This window comes from Photinus pyralis, unplaced genomic scaffold (assembly GCF_008802855.1).
Source record: "Photinus pyralis isolate 1611_PpyrPB1 unplaced genomic scaffold, Ppyr1.3 Ppyr1.4_LG5, whole genome shotgun sequence".
In the NCBI taxonomy this organism is placed as follows: Eukaryota; Metazoa; Arthropoda; class Insecta; order Coleoptera; family Lampyridae; genus Photinus; species Photinus pyralis.
In genome coordinates this window covers 6,282,066-6,292,135 of record NW_022170596.1, presented here as the reverse complement: position 1 = coordinate 6,292,135, position 10,070 = coordinate 6,282,066, and positions in this window count along the sequence as shown.

The window sequence follows — 10,070 nt, the reverse complement described above, 5'->3', positions numbered from 1 at the left end:
TTGTTTAAAAGTGGAGACGTTTTTAACGTGTTCCTTCGAAACTGGCATTATGAAAGGTATTGGTAATTGGCGAGGTTTTTGAAATTTTGAAATTTTGAGATTGTTATGTAGTGGAAATTGTGGCCCTTTAAATACTGGAATCAAGTTAAAAACGAAGCTGGTTTCGCCACGGTTGAAGACCGTGTACTTCTTTTTAAGCTAAATTCTCGTTCAGTCGCCCCTATTTGTTTTCTTAAAGGCGCAATTCGTCATTTTTATAATGCATGCAAGTTAACCAAAGTTGTGTCAGAAGTTTAACGCGTGTTTTATGATTACGGAAAAAGTTTCGTCGAGTTGAAAAAGAAATCCGATGTTATGCGCAGCGAGGCCTTTTGTTGAGGTTCTCTTCTTACTAAAAGTTAAAAGTTTCTACCGTCCGAACAGTAATGTAGCCGATATGTATCTATGACCGGGAGACATTTAGCCGTCGTATGTAATACCGGCGATAAATCAATCTTTTTTGCATTTGAAGTTTAGATAATATTTTTCAAGGACGGAGACATATACTAATTTTACGGTTACGTATTCCAGCAAATTCAAAATCGTATTTTGTTATAATGTCGACGCTACACTTTACGGCGTCATGAGTTCCAATGGTTCGTTTGTTATATAAATAATCGAATTCGAATATCCGCACGAATTCTTAGTAAGAAAGTGTTGCGAATTGAATTAAAGTTCAGGAAGTATTGTAAAATAAATCAACGAGAAAGATACAGAACACAGAAGTTTTGTGGACAGGTAAATTATCCGACTGTTTTGTGACCTAGAGATTACCATAAAAGAAACATGACATAAACTGTTTTCGTAAAATAAGTGTAGGTGCAAATTCGTATTCAGAACTATCGGAAAATTATAAAGGTGCGAGCGGACTTGTTCGGCGTATAAATCAGAGTGACGTTTCCATCAATAAAAAAAAAGTTGTTTGATAGCAGATGATATAAATAGAAAGTTCATTGCTCGATCATTTGCATGCGAAGAGGTAGTCGTACAAATTTAGAAAATCCAGATCGCATTTTATATTGTCTTTCTTCACGGCACCATCCTTTCGAGGGGAGCAGTACTAAATTTGTAACATAGGGAAACCATCGATTCTAGAAAACGCGATAATTAAGGCAACGAAATCCTTTTGATTTGTATTCAAATAACGATCGACTCTCTTTAGGAAATTGTATTAAATTTTTTTGAAAGTAATCGATTATTGTAAATTGGGTGAATGGAGCAAAATTATATCGCAATGTAATTATGTTTGAACTTATTTAGATGAAATTTTTGAAATTGCATTGTCCGAGTTTAACTCAGAAAATCCCTATAAATCAGTCCCGAGTTTTTTTTTTATAAAATTGCTATGTCTTATTGATATTGAGAGTTAAATAGGGGTAAGTTAGTTAGGGTAGTTAAGTAAGAAAAATGTAAGAGAAAGGGCTTCGAGGATTTTTATTGTATCAGTATCGTCAATCAGTTCATCTTAAATTTGTAATTATTGTGGACAGTCAAGTTAGCTCAACTCGGAGCGCTAAGTTTTTAATTTGGTGTTGTAAAAAATTCATCATTATAGTAGAAAGGTAATTTTGTTTAGTACGTTTTCAACCCATGTGTTGTAACAAGTAGATACATTGCCACATTGATACATACAAAATGAAAAACTTTCCCCATTAGGTATAAGTTGATATTTTTGTTTCTAAAATTTGTGACAAAATTAATCCGGCTACACGAGCGCGTTCACTTTTACCTAATACAACGCCATAAATAAATCGTTAATGTTCGGTTTCACATTACAGATTAATGCATTGATTAAAGAGTACGGTTCGTGGACTTTGACATTTTGCAAATATACGAATATAACAATCAATTAAGCTCTTTCATTAGGCGATTAAGTATTAAACAAACAATACTCCTTGAAGTTCGAAAATCAAAGACAAACTAATTAACAAGTTTAAAAGGAAGTAATTTACAATGCAAAACTAATTTGTTGCCCAAATCCTATTATCGAAACGTTCTTAACACATTAATTGTCGTTGCTATACGATATCTTGTGCATACTTACAAGGGAGGTATAAAACTTTTAAACTGACGATTTGGATATCTTGTCGGTGGGGCGACCACCATGTATGTATGTAATCGGGACCCGGTGTGTAATCCTGTAGGCAGTCCAGAACTCCAGACCATAGGGATATCTTCGAGTGTACGCCAGGCCAGAATTTATTCTTGTATCTGTGTTCCCTACCAAACACTTCCCTGAGATCACTAACCGATCTTAAATTGATTGCCGAGATTAATCCAGAAAAGAAATTTATTGCTCGCCAGATTATTAATGTTTCCCTAGTTATTCCAGTTAACTTCCGTTTACTTCATTTATTATTATTCTCATCAAACCTAGTACTGCATCGATCTCTTAGGTTTACTCATTAGGTCGGTCGACCTGACGCGAACACAATTGTCAGCGTCTTCCGTGGTTGCTGAGACATTTAACTGGCTCTTAATACGAGGTTGTTTGAATTCATCGGAAGAATCCTTTAAGAAAGTGTAGGCCTAGTCGAACTTACCAGGAAACCTTAAGTGCAGTGGAGTACATTAACCAAATAAATTATGTCGAATTTAATTTACATTAACCATCTCATTTCCTTTAAAATAAAACATTCGACAGAAAAAATTGTTGTATTTAATACAAATTGAATCTGGAAAATGTTAATAACATAAAGGACTTATGAAGCCATTATTTGTTTACCAGAGACGCCCGCTATTTCATTTCAAAGCTGACAGCGATAGCGAAGCGGGGTGAAATGAAAAAGGCCTTTGCTCTTCTTATTGTAGATTGATGGTGTAGTTGACTTTTTAAGATAAAGTGTCAGGGTATTTTAGACGAACGTGTAGCGAAAGCTGTATGCTCGAGCTATTCTAGGGGGATTCGACGTTGTCTTACCAAGATACTACCTACGTGTCCGCTCATATGGAGCATAAAATTCTTTTTAAATTGAGTTTAAATAAAATATTAATGGCGCGCAAACATAGAGAGAGAGAGCGTAAATAAATTTTTATTTTGTGCCAATTTTATTTTTCTAAACGTGTGAATATGAACTATTCAACAAAGATCGTGTACAATATTTTTCTTTTCGTACAACCACAGTGAACTTTTCATAATGTCGTAACATTAGTCACTTGCACCCTCTTGGAACATAAACAAGAAAGTACTGACCGAAAACGTCAATTTTGATCAACAGGTGACGACCCTCAAGAAAACTTATAAGATACGCTATGTTCAGTATCATCTGAATCTGGATCTGGATATAATTAACCATTGCTAGTTAAAAGAATTGAAGTACACAGCATCCGATTAAGTCGTGAGTGGTCTGAAAAAAAAAACGCTCTAATTAATTTGTAATTTTTTTATTTTGTTTTTATTCTCTTTTTTTTTATTTTTGCCTTTATTTTTGAGTGAACGGAGTTTCAGCTCAGGATCCTCTACGAACTCAACCCATTATACATTTACAAATTTTCATGTCCCAACCCGGATTCGAACCAGGGACCCTTCTTACAGCAGTCCAGCTTCACAGAACTGCGCCCCACGGGCCAGCCGGAATTTGATTTCCCGTAGCTACCGCTAATTCATTTATGCTTTGTTGCTTGCGTTCCCGTTAGGGTAATCGCTACAGTGTCCCTGTGCCGTCTATTTTAGTTACATCCCTGATCGTAACCGCTCGCCGAATTCTAGAGCCTCCGCTTTCCTTGAGTGAGTGTATCCGTGGCAACCGCCCCTACCACCGACCTTGACCAGGGGCAGGGCCGCATTCCTTGGTGGCGCTCGAGTCCGTTCGTTCCGCAATCACATCCAGATTGCCGCCTGCCTGCCGCATCCAGATTCGCCCCCCGGTGTGATTTAGTTACCATCATTTGTAAATTTATTTATTTTTCTTTTAATTAAATTGTGATCCTTATTTCGCTATTTATATTGTTTAATTTCAATGCCATTTGTGCGCTGATTTCTTACCGAAATTCGTTGCATACCTTTTTACACGATATATCGCGCATACTCTCTGAGCATGGTAAATGACAATGTATCTATCGGTTGTCGCATCTAAGACCCCTCAGATTATAACTCCTTTACTATGATATCGAAAAAATGTAGGAGCAAAATTATGTACAATTACCGCTGCCACTTTTATAAAATAAAAAATAAAACATAAGAAAGAAATAAATGCAATAAAATAATTATCTAATTTAATTAAGATAAAATAATCAAATAAGTAAAATAAAATTTAAAAAAAAATACAGTGAAAGCTCCCATAACCTGACAGTAATGGTTCAATAAGTTTTTTTCCGGCTATAGGACATGTCCGCCTATGTGAAAGTTCTTGATAAACATATTTGTGTGTCGCTAATGAACGAACTGGTCTAATTTTATTTTGATTTGTTTTATTTGATTTTGAAAGCACTGTAACTACGTATGGCTGTTGAACTTGCAAAAGTAAAATAAAAACACCAATAAACCACAATAATATATTAAAATCTCGAACGCGTGTCGACCGCAAGGCTACTATCCACAAGAACAACTGAACAGTAAAATACAAATGGGACTCGATTTATACTAATTACACGTGAGAGTTTACGAGCTCTCATAGGTCTGAAGGACCTCCTTCAACATTATTCATTTGGGAGCGTTTGTTTCTACGAATCTTTAAACTTTCATAACAATCTAATTCATTTTTCCATTTACCTGATTAAGTATATGACTATTTTCAAACATATGTGCGGCAGCAGTAAATTTATCACAACGATCTTTTGATCTATGAGCTATGTGGATTTAGGGATCTTTTTGGCTACAATTTTTACAACTTACTTGTTGAGTCACTTAAAGTTTGGCACAAACCCAAATTATGCAATTCTGCCATTTGTGGTCGAGTATTAAAAGCTCGATGGAATGGGGTTAAGTGGTAGAACAGACAGTATCGTACCCTCTTGGGTGCCCACCAGTCTGAACTTTCGCCCCTTTGAGCTAACATGCTTTATTTTATTTTTTTTTATTCATTGGAATATGTAGTTAATATCATGTTTAGCTCAATAAATGCCTATTATTATGGTCGGTGTTTCTTGTGAGAACTCAGGTCTAGCCTGGTTAACTAATCGCACGGATTAAAATCAAGTAACGATTAGTGTCTGTGTCTGGTGAAGTTATGTAGGGTTCAACATAGCTATTAATGGCCACAATAGTCAACGCTATCAGGAAAGAAGAAAACAAAACAAAAATATCATTATAATAATTCCTGTAGTTTTATTAAATAGAGTTTATTGTGTAAGTGTTTCTTTGGCTTTGCGTTTGGGTTGAATACGAGTGGGTTGTGATAACGTGGTGTGTTTCTGTGAAGAAGGAGTTTTGTGATTTTTAACTGTGCTAGGACATGTAATTTTATTGGGTGGACCTGTCTTTGTGGTGCATGTTGCCTTACTTGTATTTATGGTGTTTCTTTGTTCTTGAGGTTGTATTTGTGTGGTTGCTTGGGTTATTGGTGGAGACATTACAGTATTTTGTGAGCCTGTAGTGCTGTTAAGGTTGTTGGGCTTCGGTTGTATATTATTATTATTATTATTAACTTATTTTGTATATTCCCTCCATCATATCTACGCGGTCATTAGGATTGCCTAAGGGTTTTTGTATACTACCATCTGAAGTTTGTAACAGTTTGTAAATTTAATTTGGAAAAGATTGTTGAACCTCTAGTGTATGAGGGACAATTGAGTAATTGAACTACGACTGCAATTTACTAATACAATCCCCTAACGTTGTTACATTTTTGCTCTGCTTTCATAATCTATGTTTCATAATTAAGTTCATAATTAATTCTTCGGAAAAACCATTGTAAATAGCAATTTCATTGATGGCTCGCAATTTGTTAATGTAATTTTCACGTGAAAGTGGAAAATTAATCAACCTATGGACCAAAAAGTTAAATGAAGTATGCTTATGCTGTACACTTGATTCGAACTACTATATACAGCATAAACATACTGATATTATTTTATTTTATCTTTTTTTTATTTTATCTTTCTTTTTTTATTCTATTTTACTTTGATTTATCTTATTATTTTATTATTTTTTTTAGATTTATTATATTTTTATTTTATTTATTTATTTTTAAATTTAATTTAACTTAATTTAATTCAATTTTTATTTTTTGGAATGTTGAAATTCCAAATGATGCATCATTGGAGTTGCTGAAGATTTTTGCAAGGTTTGGTTCCTTAAATTTCATCCAGCATGTGTTTCAGAAATAAATCTTGAAAACGGATACTGCTGCGGAGATGACATTAAAAAAATGAGGTAATACAGTTGCCTCCCTCTCGCCTAACATTGTGTTTTTAATCCCATTGAAAATATTTGGGGATTTTGGAAAATTATAACCGACACACTGTATAGAGCATACCAACAAAATTATTTTAGATTGGGGGCACAGGGGAGTGAAGTTTGACCAAGAACATGTAACCCCACTAATAAGTAACTTGGACGATGATATTTTTGGAACTGATGACTCAGGTTAATTTTTTCCGGTTTATTCTCATGTTCAAGATTTTAAGTCAACAAAATAAACGGCGCCTGCGGTGTTTTAAAATTCATGGAGAGATCCGAAAGGAACGCGTCTTCGGGAAAAAAGGCTGGTTTGATTTTTGCCAGGCCGAAGACAGGAAGATCTTCCACCAAGTTAGGCGAAAGTTGATCACCCTTGCAACGTTCAACACCCACCGAGAGTAACGAACGTTGACGTTTTTGGGAAAAAATAGGATGTTCCTAGAATGTTGAAATTCGCAACCGAATTTTTATTGTACACAATATGTTTTATTGTCTTTGTTAATTTAGTTCGTGTATTTGGGCTGATAGGGTTTTTTTTCCCAAAGAAGGTTTCCCTGACATCGCCTGGTTGTGTGCGTAATAGATTTTATATGCTCTCGTCTTTTCTTACGTACCAAATTATTCCATTTCCTTTCCCATTTGCGTATAGTATAAAAACAGCCAGTTTTAACATCGACTGCTACCCGGATTCGAAAGTACCGCGAAACGTCCGTCGTTTTGATATGAAAGTAACAGTGGCTCTGCTCGTGAGTATGGATGGGATAAGTCAAGATTGCAGTCGCTTCTTGACTTCTGCTGCTAAATACTGCGGGCGTTGTTATTACGAAAAGACAATTTAAATGATTTTTTGTAATTTTTCCTTTGCGTGCAAATGCATGTCCACCTTGTTAGAACGACATAGACGACCTGATACAAATAACTACCGAAACATTTCTTAGTAAATAAATCAATTATAGAAGTCGTTGATGTAATGGGTATCCTATTTGCAATGCAGCACTATTTGTATGACTGCCTACATACGTATTCTCTTCCATTGATTGCATGATGTTATGTAAACATACTTAGTGATGACGTCATAATACAGCGATGACGAGCGCCCAAACTAAGGAAAATCCTACCATATCATCTTGGTTTTTCCTGAATGCTCATGGGAACCAGAGTGGCATTAATCGAATTCTTAAAAGTAGACCAGAAACAAGTTTCGGAAAATCTTTATCATCCCTTCTTTCACAAATCGGACTAAATTACCGAACTAATTAAAATGACAGATTTACTATCACGATTACCTGTTGGCAGGAGCTTCACATTTTTAAATTGCAATGCCAAAAGGAAATAAATACACATTATGTCTGTAAAATTTACAAAAAAAGCAAAATAAAATTCAACAAATTCAAAATGTAAAGCGGCACTACAACGCTTCCCATTAGTAGAGGATTATTATATGCCCCGTATGACAGGGCTTTACTTGTACAACAATTGAAAGTCGTTTTGTGACGAGGTAACTATGCATTCCACGACCCTTTCAATTAAACAAGAAACGTGCTTTGACTTTCAAGCGGTCGGTATTTAGTAGTTAGCGATTCCTTTTTGGAAGAAGCCACGCTTTTGTGATTACGTAAGGACGAACACATTGTCGGTTTTGTTATTGGACCGCAATTAATTTAGATGTATGTGAACACGTTGTACTAAAAGTTCGAAAAAAAAGTTGAAAAACTCGTGGCAGTCTTGACGTGCTTAACTTTTAAAAAATTCACTCGCTCAAAGTCACAAATGAATGTCCCTTTCGGTTAGATTGATAACTAACAGGGAACAACAATTCCGGCTTCGCTAACTTTGCACTTATCACATTTAGTTTTACCTTCTCAAAGTTATAATTTGATTATGTTATAAGCAAACACGAAACAGAAAGTTCAAAAAGAAATTAGTAGGCATCGAACTAATTGATTTCAGATTTGTTAACAAAGCCATTACGTTTCAGCCATCCTTGATTTCGCTCGATCGAAAAAATTCGTTAAACCGCTTGTGAGCAAGAGGCGAAGAGTACACTTTCAAATTTGTTTTTTCGATTTTAATAGCCCTTATGGAACATGCCTTAACGAGAATACAAACATGAAATAATTTTTAATTTCTGATCGAATGACACCAATACGAAGTCTGTAGTAGTGTACCACATTAAATTGAGTTTCTCGAATTTCTCGAACATTGGAATTTGATGGAAAAATCATACTTTGACTACCTTGAGAAAAAAGCGAGGTAAAATGTGTGTCTGATGGATTTCAGTTTGCACACAGAAAACAAGAAAGATTGATACAAAATCTAATAAAGGCTAACATAAATTTGTTCGATTAATGTTGTATCTTAAATACCTTGTGTAGTAGGAACTTGGCCACTATGAGGTGAGAAAGCAAACCACTTAACATTCAATATGATCTTAGAGTCTACGAATACCCAATCGAAAGTTTCGGTTAAGCTTGCGCCCGGACTATTGATATAAATTAAGAGGACGCGCGTCGCAGAAATTCCGTTGGTTCCGGTTTTGGCTTAATATAAATTGTGATGCGCAAAGAAAAAAGAAGACGAGTAGCGGCTGTAAAAACTTAAAGCTAGTGGGCGAGATTTTAATGCAGAGTTAGTTTAAAAAGTAAATAATTAGCGGTCGTTTGGGTGTAAAGTTCGGGTAAGCAATTTCGTTGTGAAACCAGCACTTTCTCGATGTGCAAGTAATAAATAATTTATGAAGAAGGAGTAATCGTTGGTCGCGGATTGCATTCATTAAGGTTAAACCGTAAACATTTCGAAGCGCATTTATCTCGTACCTATAAATATCTACACCAAATTTCGTCGGAAAAAATTAAATTATGCGGTTACCATAGCAACAATATAAAAAAGAAAGTTGAAGTATGTTTCGCACCGATAAACAACATTCGTGAAGTGCGAATTGGGGCATAAAAATAAACCGTGTGTAAAGCGGATATAGAAAAGCGGCAAAGCGGTGTGACCCTACCGGGTCATTGGATTTGACTGTCACCTGTGCAAAGGTTGCACCGTATCCAAGCGTTTGCTAGTTATCGTGTTCACTGACAGACATCGGGTAGTCCGATGTTTCCCGGGAAAAACTCGTGCAAGTGCACAATTGAGATAACGTAACAGTTTAATATGACAGACATCATCGACTCCCCTATAAAACTTGAACCGCTTTGCTCTGCCCCTTAATAACTGTAGAGATAAAAATGCAGTACCCTTTCCGAAACATCACGCACCAGCAGGGTCGGGAAAGAGGACGTCCCTCCCTATTAACGGTACTATCCCGGTGGACGCAAGGGGGACAAAAGATAGCCGCATGTCCCATAATCGCCCATATGAAATTCAGCACCAACAGCGAACTGTGCACAAGGTTCACCACAGGAAATCTAGACGTGACCCTGGGTAAGTAACTCTCTTATCAAGGGTTGTCCTAATTCTGCAAGATTCGGGAAAGAGACAATAGTTGCATCAGGGCAGCGGCTTTCGTAAAGCCGAAACTAACATTATTTCCTCTTTCATAGTTCCTAACTAAAGACCTGGTCGCTGTTGGTGGTGTTCGACTCTGATCAGATACTGAAAGGAGGCTGCATCTTCTTATAGGATGTGATGCCAACTCCCATCACCTGCACTGGGGCAGCACGGGCACAAGCCGCAGAGGTGAGTACCT